The sequence below is a fragment of the Empidonax traillii genome, unplaced genomic scaffold (genome assembly GCF_003031625.1).
Source record: "Empidonax traillii isolate 1590-97213 ecotype Southwest subspecies unplaced genomic scaffold, ASM303162v1 scaffold588:size748185, whole genome shotgun sequence".
Lineage (NCBI taxonomy): Eukaryota > Metazoa > Chordata > Aves > Passeriformes > Tyrannidae > Empidonax > Empidonax traillii.
This window is the reverse complement of record NW_020955781.1, coordinates 468,354-492,263: the sequence shown is the minus strand read 5'-3', so window position 1 is coordinate 492,263 and position 23,910 is coordinate 468,354.

The following is a 23,910-nucleotide window of genomic DNA, read 5'->3' as shown; positions in this document are numbered from 1 at the left end:
TTTGGTTAACTTAAAGCAAAAGAGATATGTCTTTTATTTTGGTCCTCACTTTCGTATTTTAAACTAATCTAAGAGGTATGAATCACCCTTTTTTACTTTCAGTTCAAGCCTTACAAATAAGGACATCACAAAAGCTTAGGAGCTATGACAGGTGACAAAAAGCACTGTGTAGCTGAAGATCAAGAAGAGAGAAACAAATGAGCTAAGTGCTGGAGTAAATCGTTCGGGGATGTTGCTCGATCTCCATCTCTGGTGGGGAGAGCAGGTTAGACAAATGTCTGTAAGGAATGTTTTAAGTGGAGTTTACCTTGCCTTCAGGCAAAAGTATGGATTAGATGACCTCCTGTGGCTTCCTTCAGGTCTGTGAGTCTACAAACATTGCAGCATTAATCACTGTCTTTGGAGTAGCCTTCACGGCCCCTGTAACTCTCGGGATGATGCTCAGGAACTGCAGCTACTATAGCAACAGCACAGAGCTGTTCACCTCCTTTGGTAGGGCAAAACACTGACAATCAGTAACAGTTCTGAGACTTACCATGACATGTGCATCTTTCTCCTCAGCTGACTGTATCTTACCAGATAAGATAAAGTGTTCTGAAGGATTTCAAGCAACAGGCTTCCCAGCTGGCTGGCAAAACCCTTAAATATCATCTGGTGAGAAGCAAAAAGCAATGTACTTTCAAGGTTCAAAAAGTTGTGAGTTTGAGAGCTGCTCGAAGGGAATGAGGACTAAGGGAAGGCCTCCTGCACCTGCAGGTTCCTGGCACTGCCCCAAGACCATCTGTGCAAAAACCTGTGGGAAGGAGAGCTTTATACATTCAACGTATTAAACCTTTTTTTCTGTTCTGTTCTGCTTTGGGCACTTAAACTTCTTTTCAAAATCCTGTCACCATGCAAGCTAAAATGCTTTTTTATTTTAAAGTTTCCTTAGTAGGAGCTAAAGATGGTAATAACTCCGTGAAAGCCAGGCATTCATTTTTATCACCTCCTCACTGCCCAACATCTCCAGGTCAGAGACAGGTTTTCAATTTCCCTTTTGGCATCCCCATCAGACCTGTGACAGGAACACACAGTTCTGTGCAAGCAAGAAATCCAGGGATACAGACAGTCAGTGTCTTTGTGGAGCAGGCAGACAGAAACTGATACTGTAATCCTTGTGCACTTTGGGGGAACATGGGAAAGTTTTAAGCTAAAAGAATTTCTTATCCTGAAACTGTTCTTTCAATTATACCTAAAGTGCAGATTGAAATGTAATAGGCAAACCACAGGAGAAAGTATTTCCAGAGTTATTTTTTTCTTCTTTTACCATACACCTCAAATAAATGACAGCTGATATAACAGAAAAATATCAGACATACTGAGAAGAAACAAACAGGGAGCAATTCAGAGAGAAGAAAACAGGATTGCACTTGCATTTCATTCTTTTGGCTTTCAAGTGAGCCCTTGCCTGCAACATTATGAACTGTCAGAACAGAGTAGTAGTGTACATTTCCTTTGTGTTATGAGATTTTTTTTTCCGTTTGTAGGAGCTAATTGGTCCCAAATGTTGAAGGAAGAAGACAATGGCACGGTGCTGCGTTAAGGAAAGTTTTGCAATGTTTCAAAGTGGGCAACTGAGGTTGAAGCAGCAGCTGCTTTCTCAAAGCAACAGATGCAGAATCTACTGCAAAATTTATGTTTCATTAATATATTGTAAATGTTTCATTAGTTTTCCCATGCTTGATACTTAGGTCAGTTGATTCACAAGAATTTCAAAGCCTTATAAAATTTTGTAAAAAAATTAGGGTTTTTTTTGCCATAGATTTGGTTGCCAAACCTGTGATCAGTGTCACATTTGGACAGTCATTATTACTATAAATGATAAAAAAAGATAAAAGTGGTATAGGAGCAATTATTTTCAGTAATACTTAAGATACCTCTTACCTGAGGAAATATATATAAGTAGAATATTTGCTTTTGAAAAGGAACAAAGATGGCATCCAAACAGACAGTAACATAAAGCAATTCTTCAAATAACGTGAATAAAATAGTTAAAACAGAATGACAAGTGAAAACAGAAGGCAAGTTCATAAGACTCTGCAAGAAAATGACCAAAAATTATGTTACTATCCTGGAAATTCATCACAGGATCTTTAGTACTCAAAAGAATCAAAACAAAACAACTTTATATATATATACATATACACACATACACAGAGATACATTTCTATGTTTCTTATATGTATTCTCCCTGCTTTTTGATGTTCCTATTTTTAATTCAACTGATAAAGCAAATCTTCAGAGTTCTGTTCTGCTTACTTATTCCCTCACTTTTCATTAAAAGCTACCATGATCACCAGTAGGACCTGTGCTACATGACTGCAGCTGGAATAAAACAGATTTCTCATTGAGTTTTGCATCACTGGAGCATATAAGTGAATTCAGGATAGAAAACTATTCCAGTGCTGAGTACCTCTAGGATCAAAGAGCTTCACAGCAGATGGTATGAAATTTTAGTAGCTCATAAGTGGTCTAAAGGTTCAGGTCTATTGATCTATCATTAGATTTTGGCTCCTAAATACCTGTCTATATAAGTTTTTACATGGGCACTTTGGAAAATGTTGAAAGAAGTCACCTTCTGTAACGTGTCACCATGCACACCCAATTCCTAACTCACCCTGGGAGCAGACAAACACCCACAGCACCAAAGCCCTGTGTCACAGACTCAGTGGCAGCACTACCAGCATTCCTACTGGAAGGGCCAGGTGCTTGCTGTTTCAGTCACCTCACTGTCCAGCTCACCTCTGGAAGGGTTCAAAGCGCTTCATTTCCCACTTTGAAACGTGGCAAAACTTTCCTTAATGCAGCACGTGCCGTTGTCTTCTTCCTTCAACATTTGGGACTAATCAGTCAGCTCTTACAAACAGAAACAAAAATATAATAGCACAAAGGAAATATGAAATATGCTTCTGCATCAATACTCATGAGTGGCAAAATAATCTCAGATTTTCCTAATCAATAGGGACACAAACCAAGTGATGAAGGACATCCTGTTGTCACACCAGTCACATGTTAAATTTTATGCCAAATAGCAACAAAGCAAAACTAATACTGGAACTCGAAGAGGATCACAAATGTCTAAATCCACATGCAGAATGATGCAGATGTTTGTTTTTCACATTTTCAAGTATGACCACATTGCCTTGCCTTAAAAATAGACAAACAAAAGCATCTGAAGTGCAGCAGTATTGTCTTTTATGGTTTGGTGGTGTGTCTGTTGAGGTTGGGGATTTTTTCCTACTCTTATTGTTTAAAAAGAGAACAAGTATTGACATCTTGAGACCTTTGCAGTTGTCCTGGAGTCATTAATCTCTGGCTGACCTAATACAACCAGGCTTTACTTATTTTTCACTGATACCTGGTGATGTTTATTGAATGTACCCCTGATGCAAGAGCTTGTTAATGGTCATATTTGTACCAGAGAACATGAAAGGTGACACTAGAAATAAATCACTGTTCTTTGTGGAGAAGAAAAATCAGTACTATATTTAAAATGTGAGAACATTTCAAAAAGTATCCCATTCTCTATTACCAGTATGATGAATAAAGTAAATTTTTCATGCTTTAAGTGGTCGCCAGAATGGTGACTGTCATACATTAGAGTCTCATCAAAATTCTACCACGAGACAAAACAATAAATACACTTAAAAGCAGTTCCCTCTGCCAAGCAAACCTAACCTTGCTAAACTACTTGAGAAATTTCTTCTTCTTTGCAGTTTCTGAAAATTGACATTTTCTGAATTTGACCTTTATATATTCGCATTCTGCCCTTAATCTGTTTCATTTCTCTGTAAATACAGACGTGCCAGTGTATGCATGAAACATGTTTACAATAACTATAGAAGCTTTTTTTTGCTACCAGTTTGTTTTATGTGCGTTCTTTGTGCAAAAGTACCATCTACAGATACAGCTTCCTACAGGAGTTAGGCCCTGCTGTCGCCAGGGAAGAAACTCACCCATCCCATCACTACCACTCCTTTGATTTTTCCATTAGTCCCTTGCACAGACTCCTATCTCTGTGTGAGAAATATGCCTAGAAAGACACTGAAGTGTTCAAAAATCAATGGGAAAGGGGTACAAAATGACAAAGAATACTATCCCAAGGTAAATTATTTACTGTTTGGTTCCAGCAACTGTGTTTCTCAGTTAAAAAGAAGATATGCCTTGATGTTATTTTAGAAACAAGTTTTATCAAAACTAGAAATCATGTACTGTTTGAGGACAAGCCAGAAAAACATGTCTACAGGTATACATTTTTTCTTATTTGATATTTATTGTATTTTTTTATAGTCCTCAGATATTTTTTTTATTGCATCCCAAATATTAAAGAAGCAATTTACAGTTTGTTAATTTTATGGCTTGTTAATTATGATTCAGCCAACTTATATCTGTCTCATCTCAAGAAAGAATGAGGCAAAGATACTGTGACAATTCAAATTGGTAAATCGGTGCTTTTCATTTATTTATTTTACCTACAGTTGTTAGCTTATTTTAGCTAATTCCTACACATAATACTGAAACAGACTACAATACTTCAATGCATTTTGAATTTTGTTTTTTGAAAACTATGCAAAGTTACTTTCTCCTGCTTTTTTCTTTTGAGAATCTTTGCAGTTACTGCCATATTTAATGTTACGGAAAAAACAACTAAAACCTTCATATAGCAACGTTAAACACAGAAATCTTTAAAAAAATAATTCCACAAATTTTTCATTTTGTTTTTGTGGAACGTCTAACGAAAAGTACACTGCATTTTATATTTCTGTTAAAATCTTAAAACTTTTAATAGTTTGTTATTAAATTCTTTCTCAAAGTTTGTTCAAAGGAGCTGAAACCTGCAAGTTTCTAAGAACACTGAGCCTGTCACATAAATAAGGGTATAATTACCAACAGAATTCAGTTTTCAAGTGAAAGGGCAAGTAATTTGGAATGCTATAATGCAGAAAAAAAAATGGAAAAACTATATTTAAAAAAATTTCATGAGTGGAAAGTACAACTTCATTTTGCCCAGAAATAAGATTTCTGAGGCATTAATCCTTTTTTCTAGTTCTAGAATGGCTTGGGTTGGAAGGGACATTAGAGATCCTCCTCCAGTTCCTGCCACGGGTACACAGCCCAGGTTGCCCAGATGTCCCTCCAGCCTGGCACTGAACACACCCAGGGATGGGGCAGCCTCTGGGCAATCTGTTCCGATGCCTCACCACCCTCTTAGGGAAGCATTTCTTCCTAGTATCTAATCTAAACCTACTTTTTTTCAGTCTGAAGCCATTGGTCCTCTCCTTTAATTCATCAGCAATAGGAACGTGATGGTTTTGAGTTAAACAAATAAATTTCTGCCAACTGTTCAATAGTACCTTTTGGAAATTGGGGGAGTTCTGTCACTTGCCACTGGAGAACTGAAAGTGTTAACCCATGTTATCATCCCTCAAACAAAACTCACTGAAGGACTTAGCAATCTTTTTAAAAGAGTATTAGACAAGCATTCTCTCTAACTGGGTTCTCTGGTTTGTTTTTTTTTCCTTCTGCTCTCCTAAAGTAACCTTTTTTCCCCTCTAGCTCTCTTTCCATTATGGAAAGGTGAATTGCATTGATCTCTGAGAATTAAGCTTTTAAAGACAGGCAGTCTGCAGGGTTAAAACCACTGTTTCAGGGGTCCTGACTCAGGGAAGGAGATGCACATGCAGGCACTTTTCCAGCTGGGCAGATGCTTGGAGCAATGGGGCACTGTCAGCTCTTACCCCACACAGTGTATCTGTGGCACCTCAGCACTTCTGCAAACCAGCCCATAACTAACCATGGGTTATGGATCCCTTTGTGCAGGCTCATCTGGGGGTGCTGGCACCCTCTGGGCCATCAGCCTCCTGTTTTCCCTTTCTTTATTTGCAAGCCAGGATACCATTTTCCTTGCTTGTCTTGGGCGATTTGTAGGCTAAATTAAGTCTGCATCTCTATTTCCTTTTTAAGTAAGACAGAAATACAATAATTGATAGCATATACTAAACATTTCTTGAAACTGCGTTGGCAGAAAGTCTGGGAATAATGTGCATGGGTAAATCATTGCCACTCACCAGCCTGTTTCACTGATGGGCATTTATTTTCTGGGTGTGTGGTCAAACACTGAAGTGATTATCATGAATTCAGTGTCTTTGGCCATCTTTTGTTATCAAGTGTGATTTTACAGCCTACAGTTGACAGCAGCATGTCTGGAGACAGCTATATCAGATATTTTTGCCCCACTGTGTTATTACATGTGTATTTTTTTCATGAGAACCTGCTTTACTGGCTTAGTTTTAGATATCACATTAGAAAGTTTTAGCAGGTTATAAACTCCTTGAGCTTAGAACAGTAAAGAGAGACTCTTTGTTGAGGGAAAACCATGCCATGGGAAGATTATTTTTAGTTCTTGAGAAAACTAGACAAAATATTACATCAATCTGGATAGGAAACTGCCTAAAAATAGGCATATCAGAATTTTTTTTCCTTTTTTCCGTATGTTTCTCATATGAGTGACCATCTCCCAGCAGAAACACACACCAAACAGAGCTCAGACTCTGAGAATCAGGAAGCATAACCCCTCAAAGCCTTGTCTCTAGAATTTTCATTTCCTGCATTTTCCAGCTGGCTCAAAAAATAACCAACAGAAGACACTGATCCCAGTAGTAAAACATTGGTTTTACCCCTTAATACCTGCTTATGTGGTCCATTAGTAATGATGGTATCTAAGCATGTGTTTCCACAGGACAATTATCCATCCAAGGGTCCCACTGTGCACCATTTTCTGTACTCTGTGAAAATAATGGGGTTAAAAAAAGGAGAAGATTGTGCAGCTTTTGGCCATCTATTGTGTGAACAGTTATACTGATCCCTTGAGTGGCTGAAACAATGCCTGAGGTGAGAACTTGCAGCTGTTCTTAATGGAATTTGTACTTCAGCTCACCACAGTAATGTTAACAGTATTGGAAAAGATATCACAGTAAAATATGGCTTGAACAATTAAACAATTATTTCAGGCTTCACTAAAGGATGAAATATTATCTCCACCTTAACCCACACAAGAAAAAGCTGCAAATAAATTGGAGGTATTAATATATGTCTAAATATTGAAATTTAACACAAGGAACAGTAGTGTAGCAAATGCTGGAACTGATCAATGCTGACAAATGTCAATGTCATCTCTCAAATGATGCAAAAAAAGACGATGAAACCACCCCTCCTCTTAATAAAACCATTCCTTCCTTGTCAGCAGGAACATGACAGTCTCTCTGCCAAAATAAAATATTTTTGGAGCTTTTTTAGCGAGCTTTGACAAAATAAGGACCACACAAAACAAAAAGTCAAAGATAGACATGGATGGATAAATCTGTCCTTATGCTCTGTGTCACGAAATGAAAGGGAGACTATAGAAGGAGCCCAAAGCTCCCCCACAGTCAAAAAGAAAGATTTAGTAGAATTTCAAAGCATCTGGTGGCTGAGTAACACAAAAGCCATCTCCCTGTGAGAAATTTAAATTTTCTTGAATGTCCTTATCTGAAGCAGAGAGGGAGGAGAGTATGAAGAGCCAGTGATGGCAAAGAACAGCTTGGGCATCAATTGTGATCTCAAAGGTCTGCCCTAAAATTAAGCAAAAATTACAACCTTCTCATAAGAATATATTTCTGTTGCTGTGCATATTGTATAGCCAGAAGTATTCACTTTAATCATTAGTATCTCAGTCTGATGACCAGGCTGATAACGAGCTAATATAATTTTGCCAATTTACAAATGAACAGTGAGAGATTTCTGCTAATAAAATAAACCACATATTGCTTTCTCAAAAGGAAAGTTTGCCAGTCTCTCAAGTGTTGTCAGAGTGCTGCCTTCAATTTTAACATTAGCTTTGTGAAGTAGAGCAAAATATGTTACTTGCACATGTTTGACTTTTCACTCAGTAAGAAAATATTTGTAGCCTGACACAAAATATTAATTTATATAGAAAAACACCAAAACAAACAAACAAACAAGTAAGTTTATAATTTGTCCATCTTCAAGTATTTCTAGCATAACTTTCCTGGGAACGTGCAACCACGTCTGCTGTGGTCACTGCTGCAACTATAATACAGAGTGTAGACAAAGCTAAGGTCATTTTAAACAAGTTAACTCAACCCCAGGCACTTCTTACTTTGCTGTAGTGAGGCCAGAGCTCAGCATGGGCTGTTTCTCTCAGTGTTCAATCAGCTCCTAACTTGATTTTTATAAATTACACGGGTCTCTTCAGCCACACTGATGATAGTTCAGCAAATCCTAAACTGCTGTTTTCCCTACATGACACAGCAGATTTGAGTTACCAGGCTGCAGTAGACAAGTAGACAGAGGGAACAGAAACGTTTAGAACAAAAATCTCCCACAAATCGTCATGGATGCACTCTAAATACATAATAAAATAAATGCTTTGCTGCTATTAAGGTTTGTTTTAAAATGAAGCTTTTTTTTTGGCATCAGTCTGAGTAAACTCGTTCTAAAAAGACTGAAACAGACAAATGAAGCCATTTCAAAGAGGGGGAATGAGGTGGCATGTTGATGTAACATTTTTAAGAAACCCACGTTTTCTTGATGACCACTTCATAATATTGACATTAATCTGCCTCACACCTCTCAGCTCCACTGAAGGGAGACTAAACAATCTGTCCATCACACATTAATTCACAGGACAGGGCTGCCTCCTCCCATGCTGGAGCTCCTGTGCTTAGAGTGTCTAAACACTTGCTGTGCCTCTGGCTCGTTCAGCCCTTCCTTGACTCCATCTCAGCCCTGGCAGGAGCAAGGTCTAAACCTGCCCTCAACCTGGCAGCCCAAAAATATGTATCAGCATCACTGCAAAGCTACGCTGCATTTTCTCTAGAGCTTCGTGACACCTGACTGTGTGCTTTAGATGGATATTATCCAGGAGTCCACCCACAGTGTTCTTGCACCATCTGCTTTCCCAGCATAGCCATGTTACACTTCTACAAGTCTTATAAAATCTTCTATGGCCTTCCAAGGTGTTTGGATGTGACCAGACTGAGGGCTTAAAATACATTCAAAACACATTCCAGAAAATTCCAATTTACCATTTTAATTATACACAGCTTATCTAAAACTCTCCTGCCACCTTTCAGGGCAGTCCTTCCCCCGCTGAACAAATCCTTTAAAATAAAACACACAAGAAACACAAGAAACCATGATGCAAACCGTTCCCACAGGATTCTGTGGACTATGAAGGGATGCAGTTGTTTGAAGGTGTTGAAAAAATGGAGATATTTTTTATACAACATTGTGACTTTGAAAAAAGTAGTAAACTCCCTACATTAAAGAATTGAGAAAAATATAATACACAGAATTCCAAATATAACTGGAGGAAAGAAAGGCATTCTGGCTACTGCTCTTAAAAACAGTATCAATTTCCTTCTCTTCAGGACGACTGGTGAAGGATTTGATCATTCATTGGATTTTCTTAAGAGAGGGGCATAAATAAAAAAACCAACAGTATTTTGTCTCACTGACAATTTTACTGGAAAGATTTATCCATGAGACAACATTTGCAGCATGCAGTTTTCATGAGATTCTGTGGCACTAAATTACATTTTAATCTGCAAATGATAAAGGGTGAAACTCAAAAACTGTGAGGGCTTAGCTGAGCTAAAACTTTTTCTGATTTTATTTTGAGAAGAAAGAATACATAGTCATAAAACAGCAAAAATAAACCCATGGTCTGAATTACAGGACTGTCTTTCCTGTAACCAGTCTTGTATAGTCTCTAGAGCAACCAAGTCAGAAATGTAAGCAGCAGACTTTTCAGAGCTTTCTCTGAAGTCACCCAGCTTTTTTTGCACTGAATCTAAACCCCAAAGAGATTGTATCATGTACTTTTTTCTTCATTGAGCTGTCGAGATAAAAAATATCAAACCCATTTATTCATTTGTGCTCACCAAAGGATAAATTATCCACAGCCATCTAAAAGATAAAAATATTTCTCAAAATCTTCAAATGAGTTAGATATCACAATCGGTTTTAAACCAGTGTTTTATCAGCAAATGGGTGTTTGCCTGCTTTCACTGTAATCAGCTGTCTTTTCTTTTTAATATTTTAAGTCTCCCATTCACAGGGAGTGTGAAAGCACCTTTAGTGCTTTGCAGAGAAAGAATCAAAAGAAGTGATAAATAAAAAATAGCAGCCCTTTTTGCCAGCCAACAGAAACATTGGAGGGGACGTGCAAAGCTAGCCAGCATAAAGTAGTTTGGCATGAATTTTCCAGCAGCTCAGGAATATGCTATTTGTATGGAAAACCTCTGGACTTCAAATCTAGGAAGAAAAATGCTACTGCTGACATATCCATTTCAACCTATTACAATGAAAGCAAAACAGAAATTCAGAGAGTCCACTTTTATGACCCTTATACTGTGAAGCAGTAGGAAGAGCACTGGGTTTTTTGGTTTTTTTTAAATGTTAGAGGGTGTCTAAGGATATAGTTACTAGTGAATTTCTGGTGTTGGCCATCCATGAGAAAAGATTTACAGCTATTTCTCAAATTTACAGACCATATAAAATGCAAAAAACATAGTCCGTCATTTAAATAAAAACAACACCTGAAATATTCCATACACAAGTTGAATTGAAAGAAACAGCTCCTTTTTCTTCACAGCAGGACTCTGGGCTTTTACTAATGCTTTCCCTTGCTCCTTCCAGGCAAAAGCATGTGAGGAGAGGTTATTGGGACATGTACTTAGTTACAAAAATTCTATGAGCCTTCTCAGCAGGATAAAATCATTGCCTTCAGAGCCACTGAGTGGTAAAAGCAAAAGGTTGCCCTGTTAATCTGAAAGAACCTCCATAGCACTCCCTATTGGTCATATCAAAACATTGTAGACTTCATCCTTTTAATTACCCTGAGAAATATTTTATCACAGATATTCAGTATTGTGAAATTCAGTACAGTGAAAAGCAACACAAAATAATAGTTTTTTGTTAGTTGCCAAAATTATTTCATTATTTCATAAAGAATCAAAACCTTAATTTAGTTATCTCATTGAAGTTAACCATAATTGAATCTTCGGACCACAAGAAAGCCAAAGCAAAACAGACAGCATTTCAACCTCATATGCTAGGGATGTAGGGAAATTGAAATATTAGGGTAAAATTAATAATTGTTTAATAAAATATAAGACAAAACCAGAGGCTTTGTCTATTGCTAAGGCTTTAGAAATGCCTTCAAACTCTAGGCTCAGAATATTTCATGAAACTTGACAATAAATTAATTGGCCTAATGATCCCCTCTTCAACAAGTGAGAGAAATGAACAGGCAGACCTTTTCTGGCCATGTCTATCCTCTCTGGAAATGTTTTGCAGTATATTGCAATAAATTACTACCAATCTTGATCTACTGTGCAGAGAGGGCTTTGTTCAGGCTTTTGTGCCATTACTCTTAGTTACTGAACTACTACAAAATAATTAAATGTAATTAAACAGCTACATGGCTTGTGTAAAAAGCATCAAGGAGTATCAGGCCACTTCTTTCCCAACCCACTGAATTTCTGTTCTCAGTAATAAAGCAAGATCTGATCCACAGTTACATCACAGCCCAGCAGTCATGGAAAATGACATTACCACTGTTTTTATGATGATTCACATCCTCTAATTTTCAAATTCTCTTGACAGTCCTCCTGTGCCACAAACAGCATTAATGTCACGCTAGAGGAAAACCACAGATCTTAAGTGCCATTTCTGAGAAAGGAGTTTGTAAAACTCATTATTTGGTATTTCTCAGGCTCAACCATTGTCAAAGATGTACCTGCAGGAGAGCAACAAAGCCAGTGGACAATACAGCTCTTCAATCTCGCTCAGAATAACAAATCACATAAAGAGCAAAACATATTTGACCACAAAACCTTAAATATTCCATATTGACAGCTCTAATTTTACCAAAAAAAAAAAAAAAAAAATCTTTGCATATCACCTTTCCCAGGCAGTCTGAGTCACGGAAAATGTAAGATGTCGAAATTAGGGGAGGAAGCTAAGATAAATTCAACTAGTTGCAAAGTTCTGCTCTTTAATTTTGTTTCAGCAGCAGAAAAAGTCAGCTCTGAGACACCTTCTTTCATACCCTCCCTGTGAGAAGGATGATTTACTCATTAACTCCCTCTGAAGCCGAGGAGCTGCTCCAGCAGCAGTGCCCGGTACCAGCCTGCCTTTACTAGAGCTGCTCACCCTGGCACAAAGAAGGAGCTTTCAGCTCTCCCTCCCTCCCTCCCTCCCCGCTGCTCCTCGGGCCTTTGTGCTTCCATTAACACCAGAATGACCCAATTCCCCGAAGCCAAGAGCTGCTCCACAGGCAGCCTGGAGGAATGCTGCGTGCAGAAGGACTTGGCTATTTATATATTTTGCATATGCTTTAATTGCGCTATCGCTACAGCACACAACAGCAACACACTTTATAAAGCCCTGGCAGATTTTATGGGCATTGGAAAGCCCAATTAGCAATTCTCACACCATGGGCTGATTTTGTTTGATTCGGCGACAGTTGACGAGAGAAAAATTTAGAAGAAAAAAAAAGGCTTAAAGATATTTGAAATTACAGAGAAATCCAAGTCTGTAATTTAAAGTATATTTAGCAGATGTTTGAAATCTATTCTCCTCAACGAGGGCTCTGGCTTTGGAACGCATTTTTTGACTCCATTCTCCAGAATTTTTTCCTTCGTTGACATAATTGGCTTATAGTTTCTCTGGAAAAGAATTTATCCCATAAGAACTGTCAAGAGCTAAGAGCAAATGCAACTTTATTTTAGCAAGTTACATGCAACTATAAAACATGTTTGAACAGAAATACAATCATCAGTTACACTAATAAGGGTAACACTCAAATGAGAGCTACCAATTAACCCAAGTCAGGAAAAATCCTGGTTTTGTAGTGATTTCCCATGATGTTAAAAAAATGCACAAAAGGTTCACAGAGACTATAAGCCAGTCTTGAAACCATGCCAGTGAGGTGCTGGAGCAACACAGCAATGAAAAGCCCCCAGGAACAGAGTAATATAAATCCTTATTTCACTGACAATTAATTGTTCAAATAGATTCAAACCAAATCTCTAATAGAGTTCAATAGGTTAAATAATAAATTGGGAGCATAGCATGGTAGCTGATAGGATGAAAATATGATCTAAAGTTACCTTAGACAATTATAAAGCTAAAAAATACACTCCCAGGGAAATTTGCATATGTAAATGATAGTATAATGCACTGGACCAAGATCACCACATACACATTGTGGATTTTTTAATATAAACATGAGTGATCAATCACCTGCTTCTGCATCATACCTTGTTATCTGTTTGTATAAAAGACTGTGCTTGCTTCCCCAAAAAGAGTGCTGACTGTGTTAAGTGCCTGGCACCCAGTTATGCAGAATGGTAATAAAATCAAGTATCTCGACTCAGTGTGTTGGCTGATTTTTGCACGCTGGGTGAAAGAACCCAGCCTGAGGGACAGCCCTGCTACAAAAATGGTTCCCTGTGGTGCTTTATACACCTTTCCCTCTCAAAGCATCTACTGCCCAAGGTGATCTGTTCAGGTCCCAGTCAATGCAGTCCTGTTATTCCAGAGCAGTTTGGAAGGTGCACAGATACAGTAGCGATGAAACACTGCTGTCTGATAGCAGAGACAGACTGTGAAAGTAGGAAGTAAAGCAACCTCAGCCTCAGACTTGGGAGAAATTATGAATTTTGTAGCTCAAAATTATCTCTGGTGTAAACTGGACTGGCTTCTCTTTTTGCATAAACTAACCAAAGCTCCTAAGTTAAATTTTGTTTACAAAAGAAATCAATAGAGAAACAGTTCATGTAATTCCACTTCTTCAGCTCCATCCACACAGCTGATATGATTTAGGATTCTCCAAGCTGTTTCAGCTTTCAGGGGTATTTGTGCTTGCCTCATCCAATTTACTGTAGCACTGGTAATACTGAGATAAAGACACCTGCTTTACAGCTGTGAGAAAAATAAACTACTTGACAGCAATTAAGGTAAAGCTTTGCTTTGGCATAAATTCTGGAAAACTGCTATTTCCTCAGGCTGTCATGCTCACTGAAGAAAGAGTGAAATGTTGGCAAATTTTAATGACTGCTGTTAAGGGAAAATGAGGGAAATTCAGAGAATTGCAGATTAAAATATGGTAACCTAAAACTTCCGCAGAGTTCTACTGTCAAACCCTCAGAGCTAAAAAAGAATCCACCGAGCTGCAATTTACAATGATTGCCGGCAACACTTTCCAAGGATTTTGCAGACGTCACTGGTTATTGGATTTAATTTTACTGGACTGGATGAAAGCTGTCATCTTTCACTTGGAAAATGCTCAAAAATTCTTTCCTTTCTAACAACTTCTTTATTTTTTTTCTTTCATTTCTGATTTCTTTCTTTTCTGAAGTGAAAGCTAGAAATAAAAGCTTAACATTTGGCACAGAACCTACTCAGAAAGTGCAGTTCCATAATTTGTGTCTGCATCCTCATCAAAACCACTTGAAGAAATCCCTGTGGCATAGCTTGTATCAATAAACAGCAGGACTGAGCTGACTCTGGATGGTGGATCACATTCACTGTAATCAACAGAGAAGACATGACTGCATCTGCTTAGTCTGGACTTATCCCCACATGCCTACAGGCAATGCCCAAAATGACTGGACTTGATTTCTCTTGACCAGCCTGACTGCATAAACAGAAAGAATCTGTGTTACAAACATTTCTGTAAAAACAAACAACCAAAAACCAAACCAAAACAAAACAGAACAAAACCAAACAAAACACAACAAAAAAACCCTAAAAAGTGCCCCCAAACTAAAAAGGGTCACTGTAAGCAGGGGAGTAGCAGCAACTGCAATGAAAACAGGTCTAAGTGGGTGTGAGGGAGCCAACACAGAGGTGTCATATCACATTACACATCACTCTGCAATAAGGATGTACATGCACACAATGGGCAAGTAATATTAAGCTGATTTAATCAAGCTGGTGAAAAAGGCTGTGTGGATGTGTTGCCCCTTAACCAGGTTTATTTTGGATTAATTCATAACAAACAAAAAAAAAAAAAGCACCAAAGACAAAAGAGACATACTCTTAAAACAAAAGGAAAGAAAGTATCATGTAGACTTTCACATTATTTTAGCTAACATTAAAGTAATCCTGTACATGAGTATGTGTATGGACAGACATAAAAAACAGCATCTGTCTTTAAAACTCTCACCTAGAGATCACCACAGATTTCCAAACCTTGGTCAACTTTTCTGAATCAAAGACAAAAAGCATCAGTTTAAAATCTTAAGTGTGATCAGAACGGTATCAGAGGAAAAATTAGCCTGAAAAGTTTTATCCCACATTTGCCATGGTTTATCATTTGTGCCAGCTTTGGCCTTCACCACAAATTGCCATTGCATTTACATATTTTATGAAAAGAGTATGTGGAGAGCAAAGGAGGGAAAGTGAAACATCAGCCTTGTGATCCCTTCTTTCAAAATACACTTCAGTGATTTCAAATTTGCCTTGGTGGATTTGGTAGTTTGTTAATCCCTGTCTGACAGATGGGACAAGGTATGCCAGTTGTATTTCACCAATACTTTATATTCTAAGAGCTCTGGTTACTTCACACATTCACAAATCTTTTTCCAAAAGGCAACAGGATTGGCATGGGAATAGGCAGGACAAAAGACCAGTTTCCCAGAAAAACAGCAGTGCTATTTGTGCCCACTTGATTCAGCAGTATTTGTGATCCTGCACAGTCAGCCCAGTGGCATTGCCCTGGTTACAGTGCCACGGGGTGTTGCTGCAGAAATCCTTGAATCAAGCCAGCAGAGCTGGTAAATCTAATTAGATTTTAACAATTGGCTTTTAACAGAAATCAAAGCCCAATATGATGAATCAGCCATCACTTTTTCTTTTTTTCAAAGGAAAAACATCCTGCAGCATTTCCAGATTCCTGTATAGCCCAGTCATCTGTCCCCCAAGATAGACACTTTTATTTGCCCTTAATAGCTAACTTAATATAAAGGGATTAAAACTGCCCACTAAGCATACTGATAGACGTGTATCAAACACATTTCTGTATATCAGATTCCTCAGCTGAGAGATTTGTATATGCAATAAAATTAAGTCTCTATGAAACAAAACAGAAAATCAGTTAATAGGTATCTAATGGTGTCACACTGATTTACTATAAAAGGGAATAACACTAAACTGGCTAAATGAAAGACAGCTCTTCCTAGAGAAAATTAAAGTCAAACAAGTCTGTAGCTTGCTAATCTACGGTGTGAGTTGTCCTTACTTTTCCATGATAAAAGGAATTTGACAAATGTTAAATTACTGGGACAAGATGTAGTTTTGGAATGTAAGAGCACGTGATCAAAAAAAAACGGCAGGAAGTAACTGAAACAGGAAACATCATCCTGGTTTCAGTGAAACTGTTTATATTATAAAAGAAAATAGCAACAGCACATAGGTGTGCTAAACAACAAAGAACGTATTCCATGTCAGTGATGTGAAAGAAGGTGCATGGTAAGTAGCCTTGCACTCAGTTCAGAACTAGCTGAGAATTCTGGAAGGAGGAAGTAGATATACTGTCCTTTCCCAGTCATGTGCACTTGATAACATCCTTCTTTACTGATGTATTTACAGAGAAACTGGGCAGCAATTAGAATCATAGAATCATAGAGTCAGATGGGTTGGAAAGGACCTCTGAGATCATCAAGTCCAACCCTTGACCCACTACCACCACTTGACTATGGCACTAAGGGCCACATCCACCTCCAGGGATGGAGAGTCCACCACCTCCCTGGGCAGCCCATTCCAATGCCTGATTACCCTCTCTGTAAACAATTTCTTCCTAACATCTAACCTAAACTTCCCCTGGCACAGCTTGAGACCATGCCCTCTTGTCTTAATTACTTGTGCTTAGACTTAACCAAAAGGTGACTTTATGGCTGCCAAATACCAACTCTTTGGTTCAGAATCAGGAGGCTTCACAACACATCCAGCAGGCTTCTTAATGGCAATGCTTATTCCCATCACAGCAGACTGAGGCTCTGGTTCTCTTTCTACATATCTATTTCATGGTCTCTGTGCAGTGCACAGCTTTTGGGGAGCAGACTGTCAGAGCTGGTTTCAAAAGTGACCTTGGCACTGGATAATTTTTTTTTAAACCACCAGTGTAGCTCAATGCAAATAATGCCCCTGTGTTTGCTGGAGGTCAGCTCGCCTCATTCAAGTGCTCCAATCTCTGCTCAGACAAGAATGTGCCACACTAACTCCAACTAAATGGCCAAATGATTAGTTCATCCCATTTTGCTGGAAACAAATTACTCTGCATTTTCACTTAGATGGAGTGACAGTAACAGGCAGCCTTTTTGACTGCCCTTAGGATATGCAGAGTGAATATTTACCACCAATATTTACTTAGTTTTCTTTTACAAAATTAATACAAATAACTGAGGAAGTTGGCATCAGCAATTAGCCCATTTGATAATACTTTTTAAACAAAAAATAAAGCTCTGCTTCCAAGACAGGCATATTCAAAGTAATTTCCTGAAAAGAAAAAAAAAAAAAAAGAAAGCCTTTTGCTGACTTTCACCAGACCTTGGTTGTAAAAGAACAAACACTACTGAACATTAAGTTCTCTGAGAAATGTGGATCTGTCAGCCTCAGGAATACATAACTTAGGTTTCTGCAGAAATTTCAGTTAGTGAGACAAAATCATGACAGATGGATTCACCAAAAAATATCTGAGGACGAGACAATATTTTTTTTAATCTGAAATGTATGGCACAAGCTCAAGACCAAAAATTTGGCTTAATTTCACTCTGTATCCAAAGGGACTTGACCTTAAATCTCTGAGAAAACCGTCCTAGCTCCATCAGGGTTGAAGCTGAGCATTTACAGTCTACCTGATGATGTAGTCCAGCATTTATAAAACACATTTACACACTTATTTCTCCTTTTTCTTTCTTCACCTCACCCCTTACCCCTCGTCATTGCAGATACTGAAATTCAAGGGTTTTTTTAACCCTTGAACCACCAAACCACCATTTACCAACAGTGTAGGAAGGAAGGGCTGAAATTCAGTGTGATCAGAAAAAAAGCAATTGTCAGTTGTTCTATTATCATAAAAAAATATAGAAAAAATGCCCAGAATTCCTATTATCTACTGACCTGACACCATGTCTCAGATCTAACAATGAGTGAGCAGCATTTGCAAGACTTAAACAGCCTCTGTGATTTAGGAGATGCCCCCTCACAGAACAGCTTATTATTTCAACAACGCTTGGGAGTGTTTGTGGTGATAAAGGCTTGACATTGGGAGGTATTATCTGCTGGCAAATGGAAGTAGTATCTTTTGAAATCTTCTCCCTTGATTTTTGTCTTCCAAATTATGCGTTATCTTTCTTTGTTGCTCTGCTACTCCCTTATTGCTCTACTGGTATTTGATTAGCTTTTGGGAAATGCCAGCTTGTTTCTGCTTCAATAGCTTTGTCTAAAACCATGAATTATCTTTCCTAACTCTCTCAGAAAGCTATTTCCTACCTAATGTGTTTTATTAATCTGCTGTATTATTGGCAAAGCAAGCAGAATATTAAGTGGGATACTTCAGCAGTATCTGGCATTACAAAATATCTGGGAAATACTTCAAGTTGTGCTGAACCATAACAACTTTTCCTGAGCTTTTTCACTGCAGAGCACTACAAACTTGGTCTCCATCATGATGTTTCAGTGGAATCTCAGAACAAAACTCACAAAATCTTGAAGACTGGAAGGTGTACCGTGACTTCCCAGTAGCTATTATCTTAGTCCATGTATTTCTACTCCAAAATGCAAAGAGGGGTGGGAACATATTGCTGTGGGTTTAAGTTTTAGGGGTAAAAATATTTGTTTAAGAAATGTTTTGGCTAAGCTGTGGCCCTGTGGCCAGAAAAGTCTGCTGAAGAAATGATGCAAGGAAATCTACTCTTGGGGCATAACATAATGCTGTTTGCTTACATAAATGTCAGCTTCATAAAAGTCAAGTTTTTCTGACAGAAACACAAGGAAGGATTTCAGTCTTATTTAGACATCAGTTTCTCCCTCTCCAGAATATTTAGCCATCTGCATAAAGCAGTCATTGCACACCCCAAAGCTCTCCAAAAAGAAGCTTTCTGACCTCCCTGTCAACCACCTTCTCTTCCCAGAATTAATCACACACAGTAATTGATGTATTTACTCTGATTTTATCTCAACTAACTGGTGCAACACCCCACAAGTGCAAACTCATCAAACACTTCCTGAAACCAGGCAGGAAGTGCTGCTCAGGTCACACCAACACGTGCCCCATGATATAGGCATTTATAAGCAAAACAAAAAATTAGAGGAATAATGAGAAAAAATCCCACACAAACAGCGCACCCAACAAAACCACAACACATTTGCTTGGGTGTCAGCTGGTGACATTGGCCTTTATACCATCAGCATTAAGGCTTTGAGAATTTCCCTTTTTAGATTTTTCCTCCAACAAACAAACTATAATCTGTATATTATTGCATATTATAAATTATAATAACATTGTATATTATACAAATTTGTAGTGAGAGATCAAGTTTCCATAAAGCAGTTAAATATGAGATGTTTTCATCCTACCTTAACGACATGAGTCTGTCTCTTTCTGCATCTTCTGTGTCGTTTCCCTGTGTAGAGAAAAGAAACAGAATGTACAAGGCTGGATTTCAATTCCAGACCAGTTTGGTCACTGCTCAGTCGTGCTGTTCTTGGCTATTTTCAGGAGGATAAACAGCACTTCTGGCTCTTCTAAGTGTTTGCAATGCTCTTGTTGTAGTCCAGACTGCAGCCCAGCGCTGGTGAGGGAGCTGGAAACTCCAAGAGAATCCTAACAAAAACAGCTGGAAAATACACCAAAGGTCAGCCAGGAGTCAGAGGACATCCCCAAAGGTCTGATGTCATCCTGGGGTCACAGGTCATCCAGAAGGACAAATGGTCATGCAGGGTCAAAGGTCATCACGGGCTCAAAAAACATTGCCAAAAGGTCAGAGGTCACCCAGAGCTCAAAGGTCACCCATGTGGTCATAGGTAATTGAAAAGGTCAAAAGGTCCTTCAAAGGCATCCAGAAGGTCAAAGTCATAAAAAGTATCAGAGGTCATAAAGAGGTCAGAGCCAATCAAAAAGGTCCAAGGTCACTTAGGGGGTTGCACTCTTGGAAGCAATTCTTACGACACACCCAACACAAGTTCCCACATAACACCTGGTCAAACAAATGTATCAGTTCGAATGCACAAAGCCCACAGTTCTTCCATCCTGGCTCTTTCAGGAAATTACAATGTCAATATGAAGGATGACAGATTTTTGCACAGTAATGTGTCCACTGGAGTTTCAATTAGCAGAACAGTTGCCAGGTGCTGGTTGGAATGAAGCACTGGAAAGGCAGAGCCTCAGAAGGTGTTTATGGTCCTTTCAATTCCAATTCCATTTCAATTCAAATTTCAATTCAATTTCAAATGTCCTTTGGACATTTTCTGCATTCAGATAAGAATTTTTAAATCACGAAGAATATTACATTATGTTTCCTATGTGGTTATCTGTATTAATATGACTTAAAAATATTTGAATTATTTTCCTAAGTAAAATCTTGAGTTCATTTTGGTTCCTACAGCCAGGGGCTTCAAAGCACCTCAGAACTGGCCTTGTTGCAGGAACCTGAAGCAAAGTGCCCAGCCCTGGGCAATGGAGTCAGTAGCTCTGTGTCCACCCCTGCCTGCCAAAGAGCTGCTGGGATGGGCTGCTTGTCCTTCCCTTTTTATTTTCTGTTTACTATTATAAAATGGTAATAAATTTAAATCAACAGAGAGACCTCAGCTTGGATTCAGAAGAAAACTTTCCCAAGCCCACGCTTTCTGGCCCTTGAGTGCAGTCTTTTCTCCTCCCTGAGAAAACTTGGCTCTGCAGCTTTCTGCACTGTATTCCATGTATTAAATTCCCTTCTGCTCAGGGCACCTACAACTTTACACAATTTAAGAGCCATGATAATCCAATAATTGGTAAGCATAGATACAAATATAATATATTGATAGATACAAGTATAAAACAGTAAGAGCTCTTAGTTGGATAAGGGAGGCATTTATAACAAACACCAAAGTAGCCCGGTGGGAAGGATTTTAAAAGTCTTTCCCCAAACCATTTAAGATGGAATGAAGTTTTCACTTTGAAAGACCTCAGTGGTGCAGTTTTAATTTAAGAGGTAATTTGAATCAGATCCTGTGTTATCTGTACCCCAGACGCTTAGCGATGTAATGCCCTATTTACTTTTTATCCTCTTGTTTCTTGTGATTGTTTCCTGCCTCAGTGCTATGGCCTGACCTTGAAAATTAGGTAATTACAAATATTCACCAGTTTGTAGTATAGACAGAAAAGTGTCATTGCAATTACATCTGTCATGTAGTTATCATGTAGTAACAAAACAGCCACTGCTTACCTAATCAGAGCTACCCAGGAGGAACTTGTCACGCACAAAAAGTGATCAAGTAACCTTCTATTAACTCAAGCCTCAAATAATCTTAGAATAATTACCATGAAAATGCAAAACTTCTTATTTAGTCCCCAAGTCAGGGAAACACACCTGTGCTTAATTCCAAAAACTTCAATATGCTAAGCACTTGATAAGTAGGTTGGCAAGCACTGAAATGCCTTGTTAAATAAAGCAAGACCTAAATCTTGCACACACACAAAGCAGTTAGTGCCTGCCAAGAGGAATTTCATGCGTTGTGCTGAACTACACAATTTCCGTTCATTTACATCCCTACCAGTAACAATGCCGAGCTGAAAAGGAAGATGATGATGAGCTCAAGAGCTCTCAGATCAATGGTTTAGCATGTGAGAATACCCACCGGGAACCCCAAGCCTTTTCACCTTCTTTCTTTGCTCTCATGCCCTAATACATGCATATAAATTCCAGCTTTACTGTAAATTTCCTGGTTGTAAATAAGGAATTGCAGTTTTTCAGTCCTGATCCCCGAATGTACTATTTCTCACTTTTCAGCACTGCCACGTGCTGGATTTACCAACCAGTACCCCTGTCTGAACATGGCAGACACCCAGGTACAAGGAAAACTCCTGCTGGGCTGATAGCTGGGAACTCCTGAGGTATCTGCTATCTTGAGTTATTCTGCAGTCCTGAATCAGCCAGTTCCCGTAGCTCTGTGCCTGCAGTTCTCACTCAGGATGGGAGAGGTTCAATTCCCACATCTCACCAGGAGTGCCCCTCAACCCCTGCAAACTCCAGGGGGTAAGTGCATTTCATCCCACCCCATACAGCTGCCCTATTTTATTCTGTTTATTTTTTGCTCCAATATTTCATTAAACATCTGCAAATTGAACCCAGGCCTCCCTCCTCCCCTAAAGTGACCATAGGTTTAAGGGTCAGCATTATTATTGGGTTTTGATCAGCTTTTAGTTATTTCACAGTCTTCACTAGAACCTTTTCAACAAGGGGCACTAAACGTTTTCTTCCTGAACTTAACAATACAAACAAAGAAAATAAACTCTCTATAGAAGCTATGAGCAAAGCTCAGCACACACAGCTTCACAGTTTATGCTTCTGTACCCTAAACATACATAGCTGCTTTTTAATCTAACACAGATTTCTGCAAAAGAACAAAGATTTCTCCAGGGATCTTTGCAGTTAGTTAGTGTACGAAATTGCTCTAATTAACAACCCTTCAAAATTTAAAATCCATCCAAATAGTCTGGAGCCACAGAAAAGAAGAACAGCAAAATAAACAACATGATGTATCTGAAAAAGGCAAAAAAAACACATAATTTTTTTTTTCCTTTCCATTTTAAAGCAAGGCTTTGGCTCTGAATTTTTTTGCTTCTTCCACTAATAGCTAAACCACTACAGGATGATTCTCAAAGATATTGCACTTAACCAAACTGGTGTTTGAATGGGGGTTAAAATATGCCAAGGAAAGGACAGTTTGACAGTACTGCTTTAAGTAAAAAACCTGCAATGTAAAAGCTTTGTGTCAATCAGTACAGCGAGGCAGTACATAATAAAACTTCCACACCTTCTATAACCACAAGTTTTCTAATACAAATGGTATTTCCAAGCTCCCTTGAAAATGCACATCACTAAATAAGTAATAGGAGGCCATTTTTGATCTGATGGTTGCATGCAAATGGGCTTTACCTACCCCTATTCAATTACAAGGAAAGAAATATTAAAAGGTAGCAGGAGTTTTAATTCTGGAGAAATTCAGAAGAGTCTCCTATGAATTAAAGTGTCTCTTCATCATTTCTGCATGTTTCCCACCGTTTGCCCCATGTAAAAGCATTCTTCAGCCATGTACATTTCTCTAAGAAGGATGTCCCTCTTCTGATAAAGGTGGGTAGAGAACATACTATTGCTTTTAATGTTGCCATTGAAGGCACTTTTTTCCATAATCTACTAATACAAAAAATCCAGCTTGTAGCCCCAAAGTCATCCTCTTCAGCGGCAGGAATATTTAGAGATAAGGCAGTATTTTCAAAAATGCACAGCCCTCTAACCCAGCATCTTCCCCATGGTGTTTTGGACCCAACATTTTAAATTTTTTCTGCTAAACTTTACTACGATATATATTTTTCTGGTTTCATATTAAAAGAAAGTAAATATAAAAGCACTGTTGGGACAGAAGGTATAACACCAAATCTCAAAGAAAGGTTGCACACAGTGCTGAATATGATATCTCCAAATCCACAGCAAAATGAACCACTGTGAGCACACCCATGTGATACTTTATTGGAACAAAACTTTTGAGAGATCACCTGATACTGGCAGAAAATAAAGTGGGTTTCTTACAGGCACAGCA